At 30.0% G+C, this 27,888-nt stretch overlaps 1 protein-coding gene across 1 annotated transcript in view; it reads left to right on the top strand.

Moving 5' to 3' along the window:
• Positions 1–259: 259 nt before the first annotated feature.
• LOC148309295 (neuroligin-4, Y-linked-like) overlaps positions 260–27,888 on the top strand; it is a 367,943-nt gene continuing 340,314 nt past the window's right edge. The window contains exon 1 of the mRNA XM_088260356.1: positions 260–660. The gene's annotated coding sequence lies outside the window, so the exon portion shown is untranslated. The remainder of the gene's footprint in view (positions 661–27,888) is intronic.

Here is a 27,888-nt window from a genome sequence, read left to right as displayed (position 1 = left end):
GGTATCTCAATTCTTTTCATTGCATTTCCATCACTGTATGGATGCTGCGTCTCCAGAATCCAATATTTCTATCTCCTTCATACCCTATATCGATTCGCCGGCTTCGTTTCGGCCATCTGGATACAAAACACAGAATACTTCCACTCGACTCTAGCACTCACCGTACAAATGGGGTGGTGGGTGACGAATTTTCCCGAAAATCGCGTCGAGATGGCCGTGCGGGTGTGTTTACTGGGATAGGAATTTGACTCAAAATGTCAGTATGCCGCGAGTCGTCGTGGAAAATGGTCGCGAGGTTGGTTCGTCGGAAAATTTTGCGTGATTTGACGTTATCGTCATAAATTACTTGTACACACACATTTGTGAAATGCAAAATAACTGTTGAAATACTGTTCATATACTCATTTGTGACAAAATCGTGTCAATTCGAAAACTATCTTCAAAAAGACAAAGTGTTTTAAAAAAGAAATACTTAATTTGTGTGGTCTTAAATTGTGCTTAACGGATAAATTAAGGTTAGATTATGTTTCAAGTTTGAGGTTAATTACATTATCAAAGAAACAATTGTTTTATTCATTATTTCAAACGTGTTAAATTTAAGTGGATTTGAAAAATACTATGATCGGACATTTGGATTTTATTTTGTGGTGTTAAATAATGGTAAGTTTTTTTTATTTTATTTTAAAACAATCATTTTGTATATCTGGATATTTAAATATTTTATAATGGTAAATGGTGTTGTTATTTAACCCATTTTTCCATTAAAATTTAATGACGGATTGTCATAATGGTGGGGATATTTTTCAACGTTTGAAACAATATATATAATTTGGAAATAAATATTAAAAATTTATTGCAAAATAATCATTACTATTTTATCTTATATCGTTATTTAAATTAGATATTGACATTTCTGTCAACAATTAAAAAGGATAAAATCGTTTTCAAATGGCAACTGTTTAGCTTTTTTGTGTGTTTTCTTTATTAAGCAATTATTTTTGGAAATTTGAACAATGTATTATTCCCGTTTTTTAAGATATTGAACACTGGCCTTTAAATATATTTTAACATAAAATCATAATTTCTAAAAATTATCACGTTTTTCCAAAAGTTAAGGGCATTTATAAGGCTACAATTTTATATGCCATTTAAAGACATAATACATAACATAAAATTATAAATGGTAATTTTATCAACGGATAGTATCAGGCAAATGGATAAAGATACCGTATTTATCCAGCTATTTTAAAAATAAATCATAAATTTTAGTTGAATAAACGATATTCAAATTCTTGAAACAAAAATGTTGATATTTTCTTTATAAACCCGAGGTTTTAATTGTGGGTTCCACATTCCGTTAATTAATTAGTAATCAAATATTCATTGAAGCTTCTTTATATATTTCATTTATATTTTTGAACCAGTTATATTCCTTTTTGCCTTTTTAATAAAATATGATATAATAAAAACAAAATTTTTTAACAATAAAATATCTATTAAGAATTTGAAACGAAAATTTAAAAAAATAGAATAACGATTAATATAATATTTTTATTCGAAGGTATATATTCTCTAACTACAAATAATTTTCATTTGTCTTTTTTCATCCCAATAAGATAACCTTTGTCTCAATAAAGTTAAAAAAAAATACAACTATTTGAATAAGAAAATAATGTGGAAGTCTGGCCAACTGGTTTTATGAACCAACATCGGTTGGTCACTTGTAATCACACTATAAACTTCTTTGATGCACGTTTACCATTCTGCTCACGATACATAAAACCACATCAAATTTGATTAAATACGTATGTTTTAAAATAAATATTTTCTTGTGATTGGATTTCGATAACCACTTACGAACTTATGATATGACACATATATGTATTTTTATCGATTGAATAATTTCAACAATTTAACTCATATACTAGACATTTTTTACTATAGTTAAGCTGTACCTAACAAATAATTTTGTCTTATTCCTTTGTATTATTTCTCTGTTTCTAGTCGGTATTAAATTAATAATATATGGATTTAGATTTGAGGAAAACACTTTTTTTGAGGGTATTGAACGTTAAACATAAATCCTCAATGAAGACTCTCTTAGGAATCAAAACTTTGCAACTAAACCTGTATTTGAATATTTAAACGTAAATAAGGGATCAAACAAAGTTATTTTAACTACCCGAAATAAATTACTTTTATATGATACAGAAATTTTTGTACAGTTTTACATTTTTCGTCATATTGTACGAGTAAAATTTAACATTTATCCAGTTTGTGTATAAATAATTCATAAAATAAATAGAAAAACAAAATAAATGTACCAATATTGAAAATATTCTGTATCGTGTATCAAAGCAAAGTAAACAACTTTGTGTTTTGAATAAATTGGGAGGTTGTGCCTAAACGTGATAGAGCTTTTCAATAATAGCTGAGTTTCGTTTTTTCGACATATTTCAATAAAACAAACTAAGGAATATGATGGCTCTCTACAAGATAAAAGACGAAATATTTTCTGAATAGGGGATAAAAAACCCTTTATGATACTCTACATTTATATGTTTACCTACATTTAAATTTTTAAAGAAATCGATTAAAATATCACAAATATTAACAATTATTTTAATGTCATTAAAAATTTTAACTATTCATAAAGGAATTTTATTCCGAATTCTTTTGATGTGTGATTAAATTGTATTTGTTTCAAATAAATATTTTTTCAAAAGTTTTTTTAACAAAAAAAGAACCAATAAATCATTAGTTAATATAAATACTTCATTGAAGATATGTTTTGTTAATTTAATTTTTTTTATATTTCTTTGTTCATACACGCCCATAAATTCGACTTCCGACCTGTCTACTTTAAATGATTTATCGATTATTAGGGATGGCATCAAGACCCCATTTTGCACTGCTAGTTTAGCTTAATCTTCCACTGATCTTGCACATTTTTATTAATAAAAATCCCTTTGTCAATAGTTATTGGGTTCAATATTATATCACAAACTGCAACTATTTACTGTAATAAGTCCTTTCTGTCTATCTATGCAAAGAATGTTTAGACAACCATCGATTATCCATTGACAAATTAAACAGCCAATGCGATATTACACATTCCTGAACACCTTTGGAAATGTTAAGCCACGATGCGATAGAACCACTTATCCCAATGCATTCAATGCTATCCTCGCACAAGAATGCAATACCTCGGATAAGTTTAATGTCAACTCTGTACTCCGATAACACCTCCTAAAGCTCCATTCCGTCCACGAATGCATAAATGATTTTCTGTTTTTTTGATGAATTTTTCTGATTCAATAAAACTTTACACATATCGTCCGCCTCTATAGCATGGTGGTTAGCGCGCTAGGCTACCATACTGGAGGTCCCGGGTTTGATTTCTAAGAGGGTCAAAATAAATATTAGTGATTTTTCAGTCTAATATTTATTTAATATAACCCTGGACTGGTACCTGAAGCGGAAGGCTGATGACCTTTCCTTCGTAAAGTTAACGATCAAGGTAACACTGTTTCAATACAATGCAGTGCTCTTTGCACCATTTGGAGCGAATAAAGGTTTGAAGAAGAAGACAATATGAAATTACACATGAAATTATTTTTAAAGACAACAGAAACATTCACACACACACACACACATACACACACTTTCGCACCCATATAAACATACTACACGTACAAACCGTAGCTTCCGAAACTCGTTAAACATAGATATAATATTTAAGTGGTAAAAAAGTTATTTTATTTACAATTAAATCATGTCCTACCGCGAAGTGTGTACCGAAATATTTAATAAAAATCAATGAATTATTAAGAATCAAATTTCGGTGTTGGGTAGAAAAAAATAAGGAAGGAAACATGTTAAATATAATAATCCCTCTAACATTTCGTGGTACAATAGAAACAAAAACACGAGTGGAGTTACTTGATATTCAAAATCATTCAAATCTTTCATTTCTCGAAAAATTAAGCAGCTTAAAGGATCTTTTCTTAGTAGGTGACAAGGATGTATATCTGTGAAGGCGCTTTGGAGCGGATATTAATGAGGTAAAGTTCTGGCGTTACGCTAAGGGCGTAAAGCTTGACTTAAGTTATTTCACCTTTACGCCGTGCAATATAGTATGCTGCCAAATTTATTACAATATGATTTTCAGAAGGCATTGTCGTTTGCTCCAGTAGTGAAACGATAAGTTTGTCTATGATGAAATTTACCAAAAGAATGATTGTTAGTTGTCATGTTTATCAAGATTTTTATTGATATCTCAACATAAATTAAGAAATTATTTATTTATTAATGGCATTACTGCCTCTTACAAAAAATAACGTAGAAATAAAAAATGAAGATAGTTTACATAAAAAATAGTAATAAATAATATGTAATAAAAATAAAAATAATGATAACAGAAAAAATAAGTATAAGTATTAAAAAAAAACAAAACTTGGTAAAAAAAACTAAAAAAAAAAAACTAGAAAAAAATTTGTACAAATTAGGGAAGCTAATAATCACCACAAAATTCACAGCAAGAGATCAAAAAGTGCTCTATAAATTTTGACTTAAAGACATAAATTGACGTACTAAAAATATAGACTAATGGCCCGTATTCATTACCATACCTTAGAATTCTTGGAATAGGAGAGAATATATGGTAGTTAGTTTTTGAATGGCTTCGTTGTCGCCATGAATAAATAATGAATTTTTTTCAAAAATAAAATTAGTTTAAAATGATGTTCATTTATTTTAATTGATTTAATATCATGACATTTTTCCAATGTCAAGAAAAGATAAGTATCCGTTTCGTCTATAAAGGTTTTACCCTTAATTAAAATAAGTTAAAAGAAATATTAAGCTTTGAAAACAAGCTCTCTAAAGAAAAAAAAACATAATTATGAAGACAGAAGGCTTTTGCAAAACGAAATAAAACAAAACTGTCGGAAATTTATGGAACCGCTAAGATAAACATCCCCAATAATAATATCTAATCAAGAAAAACATCCCTCCGTAAGGGGATGGTCTAGAAATGCCTGGAATATCAGGAGTTCAGGAATAACGTAGATACAGTATTTATTTGGGGGTAAATCTGATTAAACCACCATTCTGTGTTTACTTTCCGTACATTCGTATTCATACTCAAAGCGTTATCATTCCGAAATAATTCAAACGAAGTTTATGTACATCTTGTTATTTAAAACCGAGTTAAATTATATGACATTTTATTATAAAGAAACAATTCACAGTGAATATTTTCATCGCTAGAATTATTTCTTGTTTTATTCGAATGTTTTATTGACCTCTTCGGATATTTTTTTTTCCAATTTTTGCAGTCCTACTATTATACCTTATTATTAGTCTGTGCAATACTGCAAAATAAACTGATGAAAAAACTTAAAAATACCTATTAAGGATCATCTAACTGCGATCAATTTTCCTGGGCAGTAAACCCTTACTGCGAATTAGTATTTTATTCTTAATTCATCCGCTACACGCATAACCAACATACAACACGTCAAGAAAAGAGATGTCTAAACGGTGCACGTTAAAAAAAGAAAATATGATGATTAGTACGTCACATACCTTTAAAAATAATCCAAATAACAAATGCGGACGCTTGTTTGTCCTGACAACAAAATCGCAGCCCTAATGTTTCGTAGTTTGACGTTTTATAGTAGGTATTATGGATAGGACTAAAATTATTTGATGTTTTGAAAGTGTATTTGTATGAATGTAATTGTAATGAATTTGTTCTAAAATGAATTATTTATAGCACGTGGGAATATTAAAGGTGGGTTTATATATTAAAAAAAAAAAAACTTGTTTAAAAAAGTTACGAATAAAAAACAGCAAACCGCAAACATTACGTAGACATTGCATGTTGCCATATTCTTTTGTGTAAGGGTGTATCTTTCCACAAACATCCCCTAGGGAAATAAGCTCTAAGGTGACAATATTCTTTTATGTCTACGTTTTATACTGCAGTCCTTATTATGAAACTGATTGCACAAAGTAGTAAAAACTCAAAACACGAAAGTATTACATGATCTGAAAAACTATTATAAATTTATAAAAGATATTTTACAGAGGAAAAACAATTAATTGGCAGAGAATATGAATGTTATTAGCCATTTTTTCTTCTTCAAACCCTAATCCGCATCCAAAAGTACTTAAGGCATTATATCATATAAACGCAGCGTTATAACACATGAAGAAAAAGTGATCAGCTCTCAGCTTCAGATACCAGTTCAGGGTAATATTTAATATATATTAGAGTGAAAAAAACACTCAATGTTAGAGTGAATTCCCCCCTAGGAATCAAACCCGGGATCTTCAGTATGGTAGCTGAGTATGCTGACCATTACACTGTGGAGGTGGACACCATTTACAAGACGAAAACCTGTATTTGGCTACCCTAAGTAAACGCGTTTAGCTACAGTAATGGAGGCCTGGGCTCGATTTCTAGGGAGGTCAAAATAAATTCAAATGATTGTCAATCTCATCAATATCAATCAATATTTTCCGTGGACTATTTAAATAAAATCTATTTTTTAAGCAATCTTTTTTTTTAAAAAAAGATAAATATTTGTGTTTTTATTATTTACACAAATATTTCAATTTCATACTATTTCTGTGAGCCTAAGCTGCTCATTGTTAGAAATAGGTATCAAATTGTGGTAGAGTGGGTTCGAACCGAGAAACTCTGACTTATGAACCCGTGACTCTTACCACGGGACCACAACCCAAGACGGGTAATTTAATAAAATTACGTTAATTAAGTTTCCTTTGAAAATAAATCGAAAATATTTAAAATGATGTTTGAATTATCATAAAACTTTTGGATTACATAAGAAATTGAATTTTGGTTATCATTTCTTTCTGAAATTTCGTCAATTTAAGATACTTTAAGTCCAAGAGAAAAACAAAGAAATTAATGAAATTATTATCTGAATTCATCAGCAACTCATTCCTTTTCCAATTGACATTACAGCAGGTATATTGCGACTATTTAACACGTATATTGTGACGTTGGATTTAAAGATGCTTGATTTTGATGTGTTTTTATCAATTGTATGGTTGAGAAAAATGCCTTTATAAAGAGTTATTTACATAAATATAGACCTGTGATCGACCTACAAAAATTTAATCATTGATTGATTTACACTTTTAATGAGAAAAGCTCGATTATGAAAGACTTATGAAATTATAGGATTTTATCAAAAAAATAAATTCCATTATTATTTTTAAATTCCCTTTCATTGAAAATTCCAGTTCAAGTAATATATTTCGTTATTGGTAATAATTCCCTGTGCAGACCTTGTTCAAAATTACCTATAATCCGTTTGTTTAAGCTTTGCGCAGGGTTTCGGGAGGGTTTAGAAGGCTGTATCTAACATTAGAGGGTTCAATAAGGATTGTTCTACAAATTCTGCACATTAATTCACCAATCTTCTGACATATTGAGAACATGCATCTTAGTTTCAACTTAATACTTTTTTGACGGGAAATTCTTAATATGTTTATTATTTAAGGTTGTTTTGTGATACAATGGAATATTTATTGTTAATCATGGAGAGTAAAATTGGTAGCGAAATACTAGATTTAAGTCTTTTCTTGACATTTCTTTAGACCTGGATTATATTTAATAAAAAAAAACAACTCTTTAGATTCTTTACTCACTTCAAAAAAAGTTAGTATTGTATTTTTTTAAAGAAAAATATTTGAATCAATGTCATTTAAATTTTATTTGATTTTATCTAAAAAATACTTCAATTTCATACTATTTCTGTGAACCTAAGCGGTTCTAATTAGAAAAAAGATCTCAAATTGTAGTGGAGTAGGTTTAAACCGAGAAACTCTGACTAAAGAGTCCGTGATTCTAATCACGGGACCACAGCCCGGCACGATCGATCAAATTAAGTGCTCTATGCACCATCGCGTATAATTAAGTTACAGAAGATTAAGGTTTTCTGATTTTTTCTTTGTGTTGATAAACCACAGCCCATGTCCATATAAATTTTGAATTTGTGTTTGTAAGGTACGAATTTTTGCATTACATTTGATTTTCGCAAGAAGGCATTTACCTTTTCATCTCCATGAAAAGGAAAATGCCAGTTTTTATTCCAAACATAAATCTGCATTAAGAAAGAACTTAAATTTCTATAAGCAAAACAGGAAAGCGCGGCATATCTTCCAAGTCGTCCGACATTTATCTCATTCTTTGTGGCCTTGGGTAATCCACATGATTCACAATTCTGTCTTCTTATTTGATTGTTTTCATTATTTATTCAAAACATACACAGATTCAAAAATATTTTCCTCAAATCAATTTGCTTTATTTACTACCTATTAGTATGGCTCAGTCTGGCTGAATAGAAAAGAAAAGAGAACATTCAAAAGAGGAATTTTTTTAAATGTATTAACATTTCAAAGCAGTTGGTGCAAAACTTTAGGAAATTTAAGAATTTGAACAAACAAACAAACATTTATATTTTTTTATGAAGTTAATTTTTATGAAACAAAGTAAATCAATAATTCAACTGCATTATTTATTTTCGATAGAGCTGTTTTGTTTTTCGAAGGAATCATCAAATTTTCGAAAACTATTTATACATGAAATATTTTAGGAAACAAAATTAAAGCAGAAGTATGTGACAATATTAACTGTTGATACTTTGTACCACATAATGAATTGTAAAAAAATATGTAGTTATACGTGTTTAAATAAACATTAAAAGCTTGAATTTCAACAAAGAATTTTCTTATGCTTTTATTATCGACATGAAAACAAAACCATTGTAAAATATTTTATTAATATTGCGGTTATGAAAACATGATTAAAAATACTTGTTTATATTTTTTAAACTAAAATTTTTTTTAAGATTTAACAATGTAAAAATATTTCATTTCTTTTAAAGGTTTATATTCTTTTTTCCACAAATTATATTTTTACATATATATTTCGTTAAGAAATTCGATTTAAAATGAGAAAATTAAAAGAATTTTCACTTGAAACTTCATATAAAGCTACCTGAAATCAACATTCCTTGTCTTAACCAGAATGGAAAGGGAAAGAAAGAAAATTACCAATTTAAACTTTTGAATATAATTATATTACTATGCCAATGCAATGGCGGGGTTCAGGAACTCGTGTAATTCAATTTTTCAACAATGGAAGTACTTAAAGGAGGGATGTTTTCTAGAAAAAAAATTGAAGTAAAGAGTGTTATGATGATATTGTGAATTAATAATAATAATTGGAAACAAATTTTATTTATTGTTTCCGCATTTACTTTGTGGTTAGACATGTTAAAATGATAGGGAAACACTTGTTTTTATACCACTTGAGTTAATTCATGACTACCCTCTCCCTCTAACTAACCTTTCTCCTTATTAAAAGAACAGTTTTTTTTTTATTTTAGTTATTATTCAGACCTGACGATGGAAGTTTGGCTTCCGAAACAAGTAGTCATTAATAAATTCAAGTGGTATAAAAACAAGTGTTTCCTTAATCATTTAATAATCGAAAACGCTTAATATGTTAGATTAATTGAGTAGAAGTAGATAAACAAGCAAGTTAGTGATAATCTTGATAAGAATAATGAATAAAAAAAACATTTAATAAGTTTGTTAGATTTATTGAGTAAATGTGGAAAAACAAGCTAGTTTATGATAATCTTGATGAGAATAATGAATAAAATTAATTAAGTATTGTAGATAAACTAGCAAGATGTGATAATCATGAGAATGATAAATCGAAAACACTTACATAAACCGAAACTGACTTGGTTTCATACTTTTTTGTTGCCCTGAGTCTAAAGGCAACAAAAAAGTAAGAAACTCTCTTTCTTTTTAAGGCCTTAGAGAAAGAGAGAGAAATGGATGATGAAAAGTAATTTTTTTTTTTTTAATAAGTTAAAATTTAATGTATACCATAAACCTATTGGAAAGAAATGTTTTTCTGTTACAATTTCATCTTGAAAGCACACACATATATTATATATTTAAATATACCTGAAGTACAAGTACAAACCGAGATAAATGGATAGAATTTATCCTTAGATATCCATATATGTACTATATCCTTAACATTTTGAATGTAACATTCACCGTACTTATGTTCGGTAGCTACGAATCGAGTAAAATTTACAATATTTCAAGTAATCTTTACATTCCTACTACACGTGAAATCACTAATGTAATGTCGAAGGCCACCCTAATTGGAAAAGCCTGGTAACCAATTATGGAGATCGATCCAGTCGGGAAATTCTAGTATAGTATTGAATGAAGAAAATTGGGTAAGCTTCTCTTGACATTTTATCACTAATTCGTTACATAATGCTCGAAATATCGTTATTTATTTCTTTTTTTTTCATGTAAATTTATTTCTGTAAAATGTGAAAAAATACATTTTTACAAATCTGGATTTTTCCTCTCAGGAGTTATAATTACATTTTGATATTTTGATATCTCAACATGCGTACGGTATTTGTTAAATTTAATACTTTTGTTTCGGGAAATATTGGACCGGACACAACACTTGAGGATGAAAAGTGTATTTAACTTTATTGAAATCATCACTTAACTAGCTTATGACAGGTGCAAGCCCTTTAATATCCAGACTTCCATATTCTTCATCATCCATCTATGTTATGATGAAAAAATGTAAAAATTACTTTTAAGTGTAGAAAAAACCAGATTTATAAACAAGTATTTGGACACACTCAAAATGTTTTGAAGGTCTTTTCTATTTAACTGGTTTACATTTAACCAGACTGAGATCCAATGTTTGAAAAACTTGTTTCAGTATTTTAGAAATGACAAAAAAATAATATTTATAATATATTTTATCATAATATACAACCAATGCATTCGCCAATTGACATTTTCATAATTACCGGTTTATCGAGTAAACCAGTATTAAAATCGCATACTATTTAAAGTGATTAATTTTGGTAATTTCATTGCACGGTAGTTTTCCATGCTTTGCTTTGAGTATTATTAGTTTTTAAAAGTTCGATAGCTTGTCGGGCTTGTCGCAGGTATATTTAAGTTCAGTTATTGCAAAAGTTTCAGACTATCAATATTGTTGTTAACAAATTTAAGTAAACGAGTCTAGCCACGTATAATACTCATTTCGCTCAGCTTTAATAAGCTCACAAAACGAAAATGTAAATTTGATTGAATTGGTCTTTTGATATGTAATTATAAACACAAACTCACTATTAATTTAAGATCGATTTTAACCTCTTTCAGTTTTTAAAATTATTAAAAAAAAGTTTTTATTTTGTGGTATGCTTATGACAAACTTATATGTTTTTTTTTCAAATATTATAGAATAGAAATTATTTCAAAATAAACAATGATTAAGGATTTTTCATAATGAACTGAATTCATAAACAATATCTCAAAGGTGCTTCGCTGTGTTAAATTTAGGGGTTTGAAAATTATGGAATGATTTACCTAAACAATGTGTTTTGTGTTTGTTTTTTTTTCTTCTTCTTTTGCGTTTTGGGTTGATTTATCAAATGAGTATTTTTTGTTGATTTTCACTAGTTTAATAATCTTTTAAATGACAAAACTCGATCTCAGCTTAAATAAAAATGTGGAAAAGTTATGAAATTTTAATACTTTTGCTTAATTAAGTTTTCTTCCAATGAAAATTTCAAATTGTGATCTTGAAAATGTGAGGGTTTATCGCGTAATAAAGATATTTTAAAGTAAGATACCGCGTATTTTCAGTAGTTTTAAAGTAACTACAGGTCCGATCAAAAAATCTTGGTTCTACGATCAATAATGTCGGTTCCACCCCAATTTGGCCCTCAATAAACGCGAATGGATAAGGCAATTATACGGAGGCCTCGGGGCGAACTTACGAAGTTATTACGCAGCGTTTACTCGAAGGCTTTTAGGGGGAAATTAGGCTTTCAACTTCATTTCAGCGAGTGCCCTCTCGTCTAGTTTCAGCGGCTAAAGATTAAAGACGACATGTCATTTGACTGAGCGTCTAAATTAAAGGCAAATCCTCCACGAAATAAACTATCCGGGGTCAGAGCGCTAAGCTTGTCTTATGTTTTAAGCGTTGGTGAAATTATTTAATAGCACTATTTATTCGTCTTTTTTTAAAGGGCGGTTTATTAATATATCTTAAGTTCAAGTTCAAAAACGTTTAAGATATTAAATCAGCTTGCTCCGCCTTTGGAAGAAACATTGAAAATAATGGTGACGTATTTTAAAACAGTATATAATTAATTAACGTTTTTTCTGAATTAAAATTTATATGTATTTCTAAATTTTCTAAATTATTCATGAATCGTCCTTTATTTGTAACATATGCATTTGTAAACAAGTGTTTGGACACACTCAAAATATTATGAATGTTATTATGTTATAATCTGAATAAAAATCACTGTTAATTTTCTTGATGAGTCTAATGTTGAGGGTGTAATTTAATAATAATAAACAAAAAAATATTTCCATTTATTTTGATTCTCAAGGAAAACGAACCAGAGAACTCCAACGGTAGCCAAATGCCGTAACGATTTTATTATGGAAGCGGACTTAATATACAATAATTACATATCAAGTATTTACCATTTCCGTACGCGAATGTGCCCTATGCACTTTTAGTTCAAACGGCGTAATAAAACGATTTTATAATATAAAAATCCTCCACTAAAATGATTCAATATGTATGCTAATATAAATGTTACTGATTGATAGGAAGATATATTTTTTTATTTATGGTAAGAGAACTCATTAATTTTATTTCCATTTGATTTAAATAAATATAAGGGTAAGAAAACGTCTTGAATATTTTCGCGGAATGTTTTCTGATGTTTGTTGAAAAGATTTAATTTGAACGCCTGTCGAGAATCTTGACGTATGTAAATTGCGCGAAAAATAAAGAAAAAATACAAAAACACGGGAAATAAAATTTGGAATTCCATCAAAAGACTTTTCACAATTGGTTTTAGTTTAATGATGCTTATTTTGAAAAGGTTTTAAATCCTCATTTGTATTTATTTATTTCTAACTCATTCTTCTTAATCTTCTTGTTACCCTTCTCCTCACCCAATGGTGCATCGTATTGACATGCATCTTAGAATGTGCACACCTGTAGAGTTTTATATTCTTGTTCATCTATGTTGAAATGTCGAAAATTGATATGAAAAATAACTCCTAATTGGAGAAAATCCAAATTTGTGATCAAGTATTTGAACACACTCAAAATGTTGTACGTATCATTGTAACACAAATAGGTTTACATTTTATGATTACCAGTATTTTCAACATATTTAAAATTAAGTTTTTTTAAATTTGACAAAGATACTAGTCAAATCAAGTTTGTTAGGATTACAAAAAAAAAACACATTTCATTTAAATTCAAAAAAAATATATTCTCCTTAAAATTATTTATTGCATCCGATCTATGTACATATGTTCGGCCTTGAAAAACAAACGTTTATGTCAACTGTTCCTTGTTTAATGACCATCAGTTTATGCTGTAACTGCATTAAATAATAATAAACTTACCATCACGCCGCTTCCCACATGGGTAGACAGAGAGAATGTAGAACGTCATACCACTCTGTCTTTGCAAACATTCTTCGCCTCTTCCACGTTTGTGAATCTCCTCATACATTCCCGCCGATTATTTCGACGCTTAACCTGATCACTTTTAAGTATTTGGCATACCTTACATTATTATGCATATCCCAATGCATGCATGAATACTGATAGGATATGTTTAAAATAATAAAAAATGTATGTCTTCAGTTTTAAGTTAAGTCGCATTTAAAAAAAAAAACGTTAAATCATCCTGTATAACGCTTTATTTGGACCAATATTTTTCTCGTCTAAGTCCTGTGTGGCCGTATTCTTGGAATTGTAATTTCCAAGGGGATTTTGTACTCTGGACTTTTTTAGTTCGGGAAATTCTGGATTTCCCATGTGAGTTTTCCCGGAGCCCTACTTTTTTACCGCCTAATATCGTGGATTTATCTCTGTGACGACCACTTTTGACAATTCATCTTCGTTATCATGGGGACCTCTAAAAAATTATACCCACACCAAAAGGCATTATAACGAGTACCTTATTTTGCTGGAAAATACAAAATTATAATAATTGGGCAATTAACCGTGTACACGGTTACTCACAGATACCAAATTTATCAAAAATAATGAATTTAATTACTTCGCTTACAGATTAATATATTATTTGTAAATTGTACAACATAAATGCTTAAATCATCCGCCTCCGTGGTGTAATGGTTAGCGTATTTATCTACCTTGCTGGAAACCTCTAGTTTTATTCCTAGAGGGGGGGATGAAAATAAATACAAGTGATTTAACACTCTAATAATTATTTAATATAACTCTGGACTGGTCTCTTAAGCGCAGGAGTGATCACCTTGCCTCCATATAAGTTACGATCAATTTCGTCAATACGATGCCTTATGCACCACTTAGTGCGGATAAAGGTAAGAAGAAGAATAAGAAGATATGCTTTAAAAGCAAATATCGTTTCATTTTTTAAATATATTTAAAATAAACGCTCCAGGGGCATTTTACGTTGAATTTTTAGATATCTGAACATGCGAATAACCTTTATTTTATTTATTTTTGACCATACACATTATTACCAAATTCAAATGAACAACAGTCTCCTCTCTGGGTTTTAATTAACAATTTGTTTGTATGGCATTGTGTCAATTGGTTTCTATTTTGGTTTGTAATTCACGGTTTTTAAATTGTTGAAAAAATTATTGTAGTAAATATTCAACCATAGTATTAACATTCTTTATTTTTATTTGACCCTTAACCTAACAGAACCTTATCTAACTCGACTCTGAGTTAGAGTTTCTTAGTTTTAACTCACTATTATTAAACATGATAAATTCTTTTAATATGGCCCAAAAAAACAGAAAAAATTGACAAATCATAATTAAAAAAATAACATTGTATTAAATGAAGAAAAAATCGATAGAATTTCACAAATATTTTTTTTATAAATATCCGTTTGAAAGTTCAAATAATCGCATATGATGAAATTGAATACGATTTTAATAATCTTACAACAACATTAATTTAAACCTAAGAAACATTTGACGACTATGAAATAAGAAATCATAAATTTGTTATTTCATTTTAAAATCTCATTTTAAAACATCGTTCTTATGGCGCAAATAAAGGGGAAAACATTTTACGTAAAGAGTGCAATAAAATCGCGTTGAATAGCTTTTTATGATCAAAAATTACACGAAAATATAATTTAATGTCAACGACAATAAACACTCGAAGGTAATGTACAGAAGCAACAAGAAGTGGAGGATATTATATCTCGTGACACTTTTTAGCGTCTGGTCTAATGGTACTGGCGGCGAGGCAATAAAGTGGGATATAAATTGCACGAGAGAAAAAAGTATCAGCGAAACAGTGGGGTGGTGACATTCTGTTACACTGTAAGGAACGCCTTAATACAGGCTTCTTAAATGGGGGATAATTTTGGTTTTGGGTAATGTGACACATATTTGTAAATGTTTGTACCTACATTGAAGACATGATTCTGGCATTTTATTTTATAATAAAAATAATAAATTTGGATATCTAATATATTGCCATTTTTAGAAATAACTAAGGGCGCTTCATTGAGATTTAATTGGCAAAATAGAGATAGTTGAAATGGTTAAGCAAACGTAAAATTTGTTATGTTTGAATTAGTTTTTTATTTATTTTTTTTTTTTCAAAGGAATAACCCACAAAGCGTCTATTTTAGATGCTTGTCTGATGGTAGGATAGTAAGAATAGGGAAGGTCAATGTGAAAAATACATCACAATCAACAAGACCAATTGAAAATAAATATTTCTTCTAATCATTTTGCAATTGGCGGTCATAGAACCTGCGACACCAGTTTCACAGTCGAGCGTCTACCCAACTACGCCACGGCGCCTGTAATATATGAAAAAAATATGTGTGAATTCAAACTATACATTTATTTTGTTTTGAGTGCCTACATAAAATGCATTTCTACCAAGAAATATCGGAACAAAACATAAATCTTAAATAAAGTTTTTTTTTTATTTTTTATGAATTTTAGTTCATCTCACTCTCACTATTTCTAATTACTGGTAGAAGACCATTCCACGCTATCGGTCCCATAACAGCAAAGGCACGCTCGCTAAATTAGTAAAATGGTGCGCTGGTTGCGAGCTGGTAAGATCACTTAACCCATAGCAGTTGGTGTAGCCTATCGAAGCATGAGACGTCCGTCAGCCAATTCGTCTGGAATACATAGCTCTTTAAGATACTCTAGAGCCATATGATGTTTGAATTTATTTATGAGTAGATAGAGTTTATATTCAACCTTTTTGGGAAATCGTAATCTGTGCAGTTGGTCAAGTAGTGGGATGATGTGTTTTACTTACTTATGATGATCAGTTTAAATTATCCACGTCGCACTGTACGGCCGACCCCCGTGGTAGACGACTCCCGGGCAGACCACTAAAGAGATGGATTGATAGCTGGGAATTGACATCGCAGGAGTCTAATCCCTCTTAGAAACAGGCCACAAGGCCCACAAGAAGAAGAAGAAGAAGAAGAACAAGTTTAAATTATTTATTATTTTTACATTATTTTTTGACATCTCATCAAAGATGAAGAAGAATATGAATGTCTGGGCATTAACGGGGCTGACGACCGTTATAGGCTGGTTTAAGTGATCACTTTACACACGTGTAACATTCACCAATTCTACCCATTATTGACAACCACACTACTCAAATTCTAGGAAGTTCTATATATATGAACCAATTTAGAAACCTTGTTCTTGAATCACTAGAACTTCACTAGAGACATCTATTGGTGAGATGTAAAGAAGCTTTTTACTAAGCAGAAACACTTATATTAGCCGTTCACTCCTACAACTAACATGCGCTCTTAGCTCATCCATACATGAAGTCATATTGCCCACCGGTTGGCTATGTAGACTTTTAACTAAATTTTAGGTTCTGATTGATTTAGTTATACCAAGTCATGTCAAAAAATAATATGAAAATAACTCCTGTAATTGGAGATAATCTAGACTTTGTGAACAAGTATTTGGACACACTCAAAATGTTGTAAATACATATGTTTGTAATTAGTGTATTTAATTATGTGTGTTCTGCGAAATGTCTGTATATTATCTCAATTAGAGAATCCTCTAAGACGAACATTTGCCAGAACTCGCAGTGCTATGTTTGACTTGATTCTCTGGAATTGCAGTTTCCAGGGGTTGGTCGCGGTAAGTTAGGACTTAATCATTTTCTTCGCGTCATATACAACAATGATATCTAGACATTCTAGACACATAACGTATTAAGCACACGCCCTGCATGCATTAAACTCCGCATCCGCATGGATAAACTTGAACACGACTTACCTCTATCAACCGTCTTGAGCTGGCCCATATTCATGCTTTACTTCATAATTTTATTAAACAATACAACTTCTCGTCACTCTATGTCACACTCTCGAGCAAAGTTGGAAATATTTCAGCTACCTATGCGTTTTCTCATATAAAATAAATGTTATAACATTTCAAGATTCTTCACTAATCAACTAAATTTACAACGTTTTGAGTGTGTCAAAATAAATAAATAATCTGGTCAAATCATAAACTTAAATAATAAAAAAAAATTAAAAATTCTGGCGTTTCTCACGTATGTGATTATAATCCAGGATTCGGACCTCATATACTAATAAAAGAGTTTCCGCTCAGTAAAAAACTTATTTTTATCTCACCAATAGATGTCTCTAGTGAAGTTCTAGTGATTCACGAATAATGTTTCAAAAATTGGTTCATATATGTATATATATATGGAACTTCCAAGAATTTGAGTAGTGTGGTTGTCAATAATGGGTAGAATTGGTGAATTAAAGGTATACACGTCACTCTATCGTTCTGATATAGTGTTGACTTGATCGTTAATAACATGAAGAAAAATTGATCAGTTAAATGCTTCAGATACCATATATTTCATAAATATTTCAATAAATATTCCCAAACATTTACATTGATCACCCCCCGAATCGATTCCAGAACCTCCAGCACGATTACCACAAAACTACGAATGCGGAAATACTATCGAGATTTATTTTATTTCTGCACGTATTTCAAAGTAATTGATTTGTTTGTTTCGTGAAAACCATGTTTTTTGTCAACATAATTAGATTGTACTTTGCAGCCAGCCCAATTATATTGCGGAACATAAATAAATACGAGCTTTATAAATACTGCCTCAGTCTGATCCCAGCCGAATCCTGTTTGCTTACAAAATGAAATACAAGGACATTTCTGTCCAACATTACACGATATTAATGACAGATATTTCGTGGTAGACCAAGATACATAGGTGCGATAAGGAGGTTATTTAGAAAGGGAGGCACTATTGAAAATGGACCCCATTTAGAAACCTCAAAATAGACTCGAGAGATAAACAGGAAGATTTAATACGGTATATTTGTAATGTTCTTTAAAGGCTCTATTTATCTGCTTCCTTTAAATAAATAGAAAATGAAAGTTATTACATATTTATCCAATTCACAAACTTTGTGTTTATGAATATCTATTTTGGTTTTACTTTTTACGTTTTGTATTCCAAAACTAATATTTTTACTTGTACTTATAATATAAACACAACTTTACTTAAACTATTTGTAACACTCTCCTTACCAATAGATTTATATTATCCACTGACACTTCGTGATGGAATTGCATTTTTAATTTATTATTAGATTAAAACCAATATTTTTAGCTTTTCCACTTTTTTTATTTGACCAGCGACCGGGTTTCGTCGTTACCGACATCATCAGACTGGTCTGATGATGTCGGTAACGACATCAGACCAGTCTGATGATGTCGGTTACTACGAAACCCGGTCGCTCGTCAAATAAAAAAAGTGGAAAAGCTAAAAATATTGGTTTTAATCTAATATAAAAAAACTCTCCTTATCATTTATCGTTTACTTTGTATTACAGTACCATACTGCATGGCTAACAATGCTTTAAATATACAAAATATAAACTATTTGTCATTACTTATAACCCTTATCCGCACCCAATGGTGCATAGGGCACTGCATTGAATAAACGCAGTGTTATTTTGATCATTACTTACATTAAGGCAAGGTGATCACTCTTACGCTTCAGGAACTAGCCCAGGGTAATATCAAATAAATATTACAGTGTAAAATCACTAATATTTATTTTCACCTCCCCTGGGAATCGAACCCGGGACCTCCAGCACGGTAACTAAACACGCTGACCACTACACCACGGAGGCGGATTTGTCATTACGGGTCATAATTAAAAGGACAATTATTTGATAATATTCCATTTTACAATGCCTGTGGGTTTATGATATTTTAGCGGCTGTAATAAAGCACGGTGTCTGCCATGAAAAATAAGTATTGTGTGTGTTGCTATAACGTTCAATAGATATTGCTGCCATTATCGTGGTCGTGAGAGCTATTTTTTCTACCTCTAGCTGGTATATAAATTGACCCGTGAATTTAAATGCAATATTGCGTCAAAATTTAAGACGATCGAAAAATAACTTCAATTTTTAATATAAGTTTTACTTGGTAAATACCACTACTTCTTAGAATCTATTATGACGCGTATTTCGTTGCATTCCACGTCATTTTTTAAACACCGTAATATCAAACAATACGGTGTTTGAAAATGATTCGAAATGTGTCGAAATATGTGTCACAATAGATTTTAACAAATAGTGGTATTTACCAAGTAATACTTACATTAAAAATGTAAATATAATTCCGTGAAGTGACCGCCACACCAATGAATTACTTTAGATTAACAAATTAATGAATTACTTTAGATTTGAAATCATGAACAAGTTAATATTAAAAACAAAAATGTGTTTCCTTTAAAATATGTACAATTCAATACTAAATTTATATTTTTATGCTTATTTTTTTCGTATTCAATTAGACGACGAATTTTTCAATAATGCAGAAAATAAGTGAGACATTAATTATACGCCATTAGTATTATATAAATTTACAGTGATTTCAAATCGATTTTAAGATTATATTTATAAATATTTTATATTCTACACTCCGTTGATATTATAATAATTACTTTTTGCAATAATTAATACGATGAGGAATTCCCCAACAACGCAGAAAATAAAGTGAAACGTGTTAGTATTATACAAACTTGCAGTGTAATTCAAAATATTTCAAATTTATTTTTAAATTATTATTCTAAATATTTTAAATTCCACACACCATTAATATTTAATACTTATTTTTTGTAATTATAAATACGATGAGAAATTTCTCAGTTATGCAGAAAATAAAACTGAATCGTAAATTATACGCCATTAGTATTATACGAACTTGCAGTATAATGCAAAATATTCCAGAACCTACTTTTCCTTTCATCTGAGCCTTTAATGATCGTCAATAGCCCTCGAAGCGCTTCTCTTTGAAGCGATAAGCTTTCTGAACCTGCCTTTTTGATTCAAAATTGATAGCAGATTGACTGACTGAATAATTCATAACTTAACGGCGCCTAATTTAAATAAGGATACAGAACAAATCAGACGTTTTAATTCTCTTTGAAGATGATGAATATATCTGAATATAAAATTAGTGTAAAACATAATACATGTAAGCACATAAGATTTTGAATACATGTATATTTTATCACACAAAAGTGATATTTGAATGAAATGTTATGTTTCTTTGATCATCGAATGAATTCAAAGATGTACGTTATAAAGTGAAATTTATGAGCTTTTAGGATGTCTTTTACACTTTGTCACGTTAAATTCGTTATTTTAATATTTTCCTTTTGAAAGATAAATCTGAAAGTAATTCAGTCTTATTTCAAATGAATAAAGTCTCATTCTTCGTTTTTTTTAACCTACCCTGAAATAAAACGTTTCACTCGACACTTGATATAAAATTGAACAATTTCAACTTATTTTTTTTTAATCTATGAATATTTTTTAAACATATTGGATTTATTATAAATAAAAACAAATTGCAAATTATAATCATTTCTTTTATGCATTGGCACCATATTACTGTTGAAGCCACACAATTGATACCAATGGTGCAACGGTTCATGTCGTCATGTGATATTAGTGTTTCCTAATGATAGTTTATTTATTTCACTAACTACTGCGCGCTATAACTGTGTGGAATCAAAACAACATTTATGACCTGCATTTAAACGATTATTAATATCATGATTCGCGCAGTTTATTTATTAACATGCTTTGACAGCATTATTATTACACACCATATTATCAATGAATACGACTGAGATCTTTCCAATTTACTAGAGTGCGTGATTATTAGATATTTAGTTTGGGTAAAGGAGGTTTTGATTATCACAAAAAATATTTAACTAATTTGTAAGAAGTAACAAAATACACTTGATATCCCTTTGAAATTTTGAAGTTGTTATTAGTTAGTAATAAAACGTACCTTTTGTGAAGTGGAGATGATTTCCGTTATAAATAGTTATTTAATGCCTCTCAAGTACTTAGTATCAAAACAATAATTATAATTAAAATATTATCCACTGTTAAAAAAATTATCATAAATATTTTTTTCACAATTTCAAATACTTCAATATAAAATAAATACGTAAATCGTAAATATTAAATCTTCAAAAAACACTGCCGCATAATTTTTTAGAGAACATAAGACTTCAAGACAACACAGTGTATAAACATACATACACATAATGTAAATATAAATGTATAAATATATTTTTATTTATATGATGTGTATGTGTACACGTTTATATTGTTAACATGCAGTTCATGGACTATCAAATATAAAATTGAATTAAAAACAAATGGACTGTGCAATTTAAAGTAATTGTGGTTTTGCCTACAAAAGCTTTTCCAAATCAGGAATACCTATTTTGTAGAAAATATAATAATTGAATACCTACTCGAACGACTGCATCCATGAAATATTGTGCAATGAAATATGTTCGTACCATTTGTATAACATTACGTTATCGTATGTTCATGTTTTCATATATCAAAAAACATTGTTACATAAAACAACAATGATTAATTAGATGTTTTGATGTGACAGGTAAAAACATAAGGAATAGAGAATAGAACGCCAATCTGTCTTTGAAAGAAATCTTCGCCCCTTCCAGATTCATGCATCTCTTCATAAATACTCGCTTAATTATTCTGACTCCTGACATCACTATTTTTAAGTTATTGAACTACTTGATTTTGCCATGTTTTCCTCAGTCTTCTTTTGTTTCTATTACTAACCACATTTGCCTGGTAAATTTATTTTACTGTTCCCTCTTCACTCATTCATTTTTTTTCTTTATATTATCGAAAATACTCATTTTTACCATGCATTATTTTCTAATATCACCATTTGAATATCTATCCTATATCGTTTTAATGAAAAAAAGGCTTAGTTTTTATGAAATAATGTATTCAAATAAATATAAAAATCGTAACACTTTCCTAATAATTCATTGTTTCTGTGAAATACCATTTAAATTATAACTTTTAAGTGGTATTACATAAAATTAATTATAAATTATAAGGAGGGTGTTTTATTTCCATACCACAAGGTAAACAATGCATTAAATAACACTCTTCTTAGCTTTCATCGTTTACTTTGCATAATATCACTTTTATATAAGTGTTGTTACACAAAGTAAACGATGAATGATAAGGAGAGTGTTATATTGTCGGTTTGTGGTCCCGTGGTTAGTGTCGCAGACTCTTGAGTCAGAGTTTCTCGGTTCGAACCCACTCTACCACAATTTGATACCTATTTCTAATAATGAGCCGCTTAGGCTCACAGAAATAGTATGAAATTGAAATATTTGTGTCCATAATAAAAACACAAATATATCACTTTTAATTTAAAAATAGGAAAAATCTTTATATTACCGTACCACAATGTAATTAAAGCTTTTAATATACAAAATTTAATGCTTTTAATAGACAAAATATATTTAAAAAGGTACCTACTTATTTTTAGAATACTAATGATATATCTATGGTTGACTGGAGTGACGTAAGGTCAAACTGGTACCGATATTTTCAACGAGTTATAAAGTTTAAGGGTGAGATACTCTAATGTTAGGGATGAGGATGGCTTGTTAGGACACATCTCAATTATTTTCGTTTGGGTCAGATCCCTATCGGAGCAGAACATTTATTTTACGGGAATATTATTATATAAGCTTAGGGATGAAGGTAAAAGGTATTACGGATTATAATTCGAGTACCTACAGGGTGGCGGTAATCATGTCATATTATCAATAAAACATATTTCAAAGACAGTAGAATACTCTTAAGTATGTACAATATACAGTAACATGTTTCTATACACAGTTTGTTTTATTTATTTCTATATACTCGTATAGTAGTCCGGCTCCATGGTATAATGGTCAGTGTGTTCAGTTACCGCGTCGGAGGTCCCAAGTTTGATTCTCAGAGGGGATGAAATTAAATATTAGTGAAACAATCTTATTATTATTCATAAAAAAAAAATTACTAGTGAAGTCTAGGGATTCACGGGGCTTAAAACCTGTCATAGGTTATAAGCCACGAAAATAGTTTTATACACGTATTTCATTCACTATTCTACTCAAGAATTAGAATTATTATATTGAAATTTCGGAAGTTTTATTTATGCTTCAATTTTTTTTTTTTTCGACATCTCATCAAAGATGAAGAAGAATATGGAAGTCTGGGTATTTACGGGGCTCACGACCGTCATAGGCTGGTTTAAGTGATCACTTTACACACGTGTCACATTCACCAATTCTACCCATTATTGACAACCACACTACTCAAATTCTTGGAAGTTCTTTATATATGAACCAATTTAGAAACCTTGTTCATGAATCACTAAAACTTCACTAGAGACATCTATTGGTGAGATGTAAAGAAGCTTTTTATAGATGTCTCTAGTGAAGTTTTAGTGATTCATGAACAAGGTTTTTAAATTGGTTCATATATATAGAACTTCCAAGAATTTGAGTAGTGTGGTTGTCAATAATGGGTAGAATTGGTGAATGTTACACGTGTGTAAAGTGATCACTTAAACCAGCCTATGACGGTCGTAAGCCCCGTAAATACCCAGACTTCCATATTCTTCTTCATCTTTGATGAGATGTCAAAAAAATAATTTGAAAATAACTCCTGTAATTGGAGATAATCCAGATTTTGTGAACAAGTATTTGGACACACTCAAAATGTTATGCTTCAATTGAAAAAATCTTACATTTGCTTCTTTTGCGGCGACACTTATGTTGAAATAAGTAAGTTTACTTAAGCAGAAACTTTAAAAATATGTAATGGATTATTTACGAAAAACAAACAAACTAATCAACACCTTTCGATACCGTTTTCAATAATCCTTATGTTTTTTGCTTTGTTAATTTTTTATTCATAAATATTTTAAACAAACAATTTTCTTTGAACTCAAAATTTGTGAAAAAAGTTTGTTCTAACTGAAAATATTTTGAATACATTTATACATTTTAATGAACGAAAGATTTATTTTTATCAAAACTTCAATAAAAAATTATGTTTCAGCATTGATATATTTTTTCGCTTCGAATACAGTGTACCTGTCGAAACTTTCTCTCGAAATATTTTCCGCCCGAAATTTCGGTCGGGCAAGTATCAGTTTAAACTCGGGCGAATAGCGTTTCGGCTCGTGAGTATTCTCGGTAAAGTTTATTCCCCATAGGTCGCGAAAACTTTTTATCGCGGCAAATTTTTCAGGAAGACGGAATCGCGAGAGATGAAAAATATACACCACTCTTTTGTTTTATGCCAGCGAATGAATCAAGCAAATGAAACAAAAGTTTGAATGCGAAAAGAAAACACGTACGTGTTTCTTTACGTGTGTATAGCACGCTTTATCCCGCGGGAAGTTTTCATGTTAATAGGAATAGCGTGGAATGCCCTATATTACTAAATGACTGAAAATTAATCAGCATTTTTTCGGCTTAAAAGGTTTTTTGATTTGTTAGAAGTTTCTTTCAAATGAACAAAAAAAAACGAGAAGCATGTCTTTATTACTTAACTTTCAGAACAATACAAAAATAAAATGAAATATTCAAAATACTTTTGATGAGAAACGAATCTACTTTTTCAAGTGATGAATCAAATTATTTAGATAATTTAAAAAAATATACCTTTATTATAGCACTTGTGGAGATTTATTTCATTTGACACGACTAGTTTCGAAAAATACAGATGTTTTCAAAACAGGTGTGAAATGAAATAAAACTCAATAACGAACATATAATTCCACATTTGGACATATACGAATAAAGGAAGAGAGTACGATAAGCCAATTTTCAGAAGAAATTTTACGAGGCGAATGTAGTTGGAATTAGGAGAAAAAGACTGCTGAGGAAAACTTGGCATCATCAAGATTATCTTATACTTGAATTTAGTCGGGTCACGAGTTGGAAAAATTGGAAAGAATGAGGAGGCATGTATGAGAAGATGCATGAATGCAGAAGAGGCAAATAATTTTTGCAAAGAGTGGTGTAACGAAGAACTTTCTATACCTACCCCTACAAGGGAGCAGCTTGATGGTTAGTAAGTGCTTCAAACATTGAATTGAGAAAAACTAAAATATTTTTTTCTTCCGAGCTTTGAAAGCTACTGCAAGTTACGATTTTTCCGATATGACGGATATAATTTTTTTTACGGCATAGGTAGTGTGCAAACAGAACCCGGTAAACATACTAAAGTATAGGCCCGTTTGATACGAAAATGTAAAAGCATAAAGGAGTTTGATGATTTCCTATGGGAGCGGAGTTACGCACATTTCGAGGAGGCCAGAATGAGGAAAAGATATTGTAACCGGTATTATGTTGGCAAAGTTTCATGAACGTAGTTCACCAAGGAGTCGATCGAAATCGGCTTCCCGTAAATATGACCGACCTGGGAAAAATCTTCGAATTACATTGTCTTCTTTTCCCGGTGCAAAATGAACTAATAATAAAGTATTAATATTTTTCTTATAGAATAAAATATAATAACAACTATGTAGTTTTTTTCACATGAATTTCATTTGACCAGCAACCGGGTTTCGTCGTAACCGGCATCATCAGACTGGTGATTATGTCGGTTACGATGAAACCCAGTTTCCAGTCGAATAAAATTAATGTGGAAAAAACAACACACTTAACACTCTCCTTATCATTCATAGTTCACTTTGTGTAATACCATTTTAATTATAGTGGACAATACACAAACTAATAGATGTTCAAAAGGTGGTATAAAGAAAGAATATAAGGCTGAGATAAGCATTATCGGTTAAATTAAGAAAGTTGTATTTTATTGTTAAAAAACTGATTAAATTAATATTGTGACAATTTTTTCGCCTAGTTATGGCATTTTCAAACGAACGTGAAAATTAAATGGACTGGTGGTCCGTATATAGCGACAATCCAATTAATCTTCACATTCGTACAAAAATGCCATAACTAGGCGAAACAATATTGTTTTTTTTTTGTTTTTTAACCATAAAATACAGTTAAGTAGAGTCGAAAAATCTGTGTTTGATTTAAAAGTTCATACATCTATTAAAATAGAGTTCTACAAATTAAACGCCAAATTAATAAATAAGTTGTATTGAGATGGTTTAAATTGACTGAGTGAAAAAAGAAAATTTAACAAATTCATCAGGCGAATGTTTTTGGAAGCAGGAAAAGATCAAATAAAACTTAGCACTTTAAATACTTCTGTGTGAGGAGGTCAGGATTACATAAAACATAAATATAAGTGTCATATGTATAATATGTATAAACGCTGGTTAAATGTATATGTGTAACACAAATATAGTCTATATAGAACAATATTAGACCAAGAGAAGAAAACCACGTAACACATTTATGTTTTTATTTAAATTTTTTAGTTATTTGAAGTTTTACTTAGTAAATACTATTTTTTTTCAAACTTATTGCGGCACGTATTTCGATGCATTTTGCATCATTTTCAAACAAAGTTTGCTGCAAAATATTGTGAAATGTATGGAAATAAGTGTTATACGAGTATGAAATAGATTTTAAGAAATAATCGTCTTAGTCAAGTAAAACTTAAATAAAAAAGGGATACTAGACAAAAGGATAAAATAAGACTACCATTATTGAAAAGAGCTGAGTCGCAAAATTGCTTGATGTATAAGGGTTTAAAAATGTATGATGAGATGCCTGAATGTATGAAGAATGAAAAGTGTCTGAAAGAATTTAAAAATAAATGTCTAAGTTACTGTAAGGAAATGTAAATATATAAAGATGATGTAAATGTATATAATAGTTTATATTAGTTTTAATATAAGCTAACTTAAGAAATAAATAAAAAATAAATAAAAAAACTTACTACCACAAAGCGAATGGCTAATCAATTAATTAAACTTTTTATCACTTTTATTCCAGCAATAAGAATTTCTCAACAAAATAATACTTTTTTGACATTGACCACAATTTTCGTGTTCAGTTTATATATTTTGTTAAATATGAAATAACTGCCTCCTTTCTAAAACTAGACACTTCAAAAATGTCAAAAGGTCGCCATTTTATCGTAAATGTATACACACCCCGGCTTTAGAATGTTATGTGCTTTATATCAAAAAAGATATCCCCAAAACCCAACCCCCTTTCAAGGAGGGTAGGCTGAAAAGTTCTCGCCCTTGGATCTGGATACATTTTGTATAATATTTCCAAGAATTCGTGGGTCATAAACGTTAAATTTTACGCTGCCGTATGAATGTAAAGTATTCGAGGCTCCAGTGAATCACGTTTACAGGAATTGGCGTAGGATTATAAAATGGTTACACTTAT

Source organism: Brachycentrus maculatus, unplaced genomic scaffold, assembly GCF_059751285.1.
Source record: "Brachycentrus maculatus isolate JH-2025_06_01 unplaced genomic scaffold, ASM5975128v1 h1tg000133l, whole genome shotgun sequence".
NCBI classification, from domain to species: Eukaryota; Metazoa; Arthropoda; class Insecta; order Trichoptera; family Brachycentridae; genus Brachycentrus; species Brachycentrus maculatus.
The sequence above is the reverse complement of the archived record's forward strand: the minus strand, read 5'-3'. Positions and strand labels throughout refer to the sequence as shown.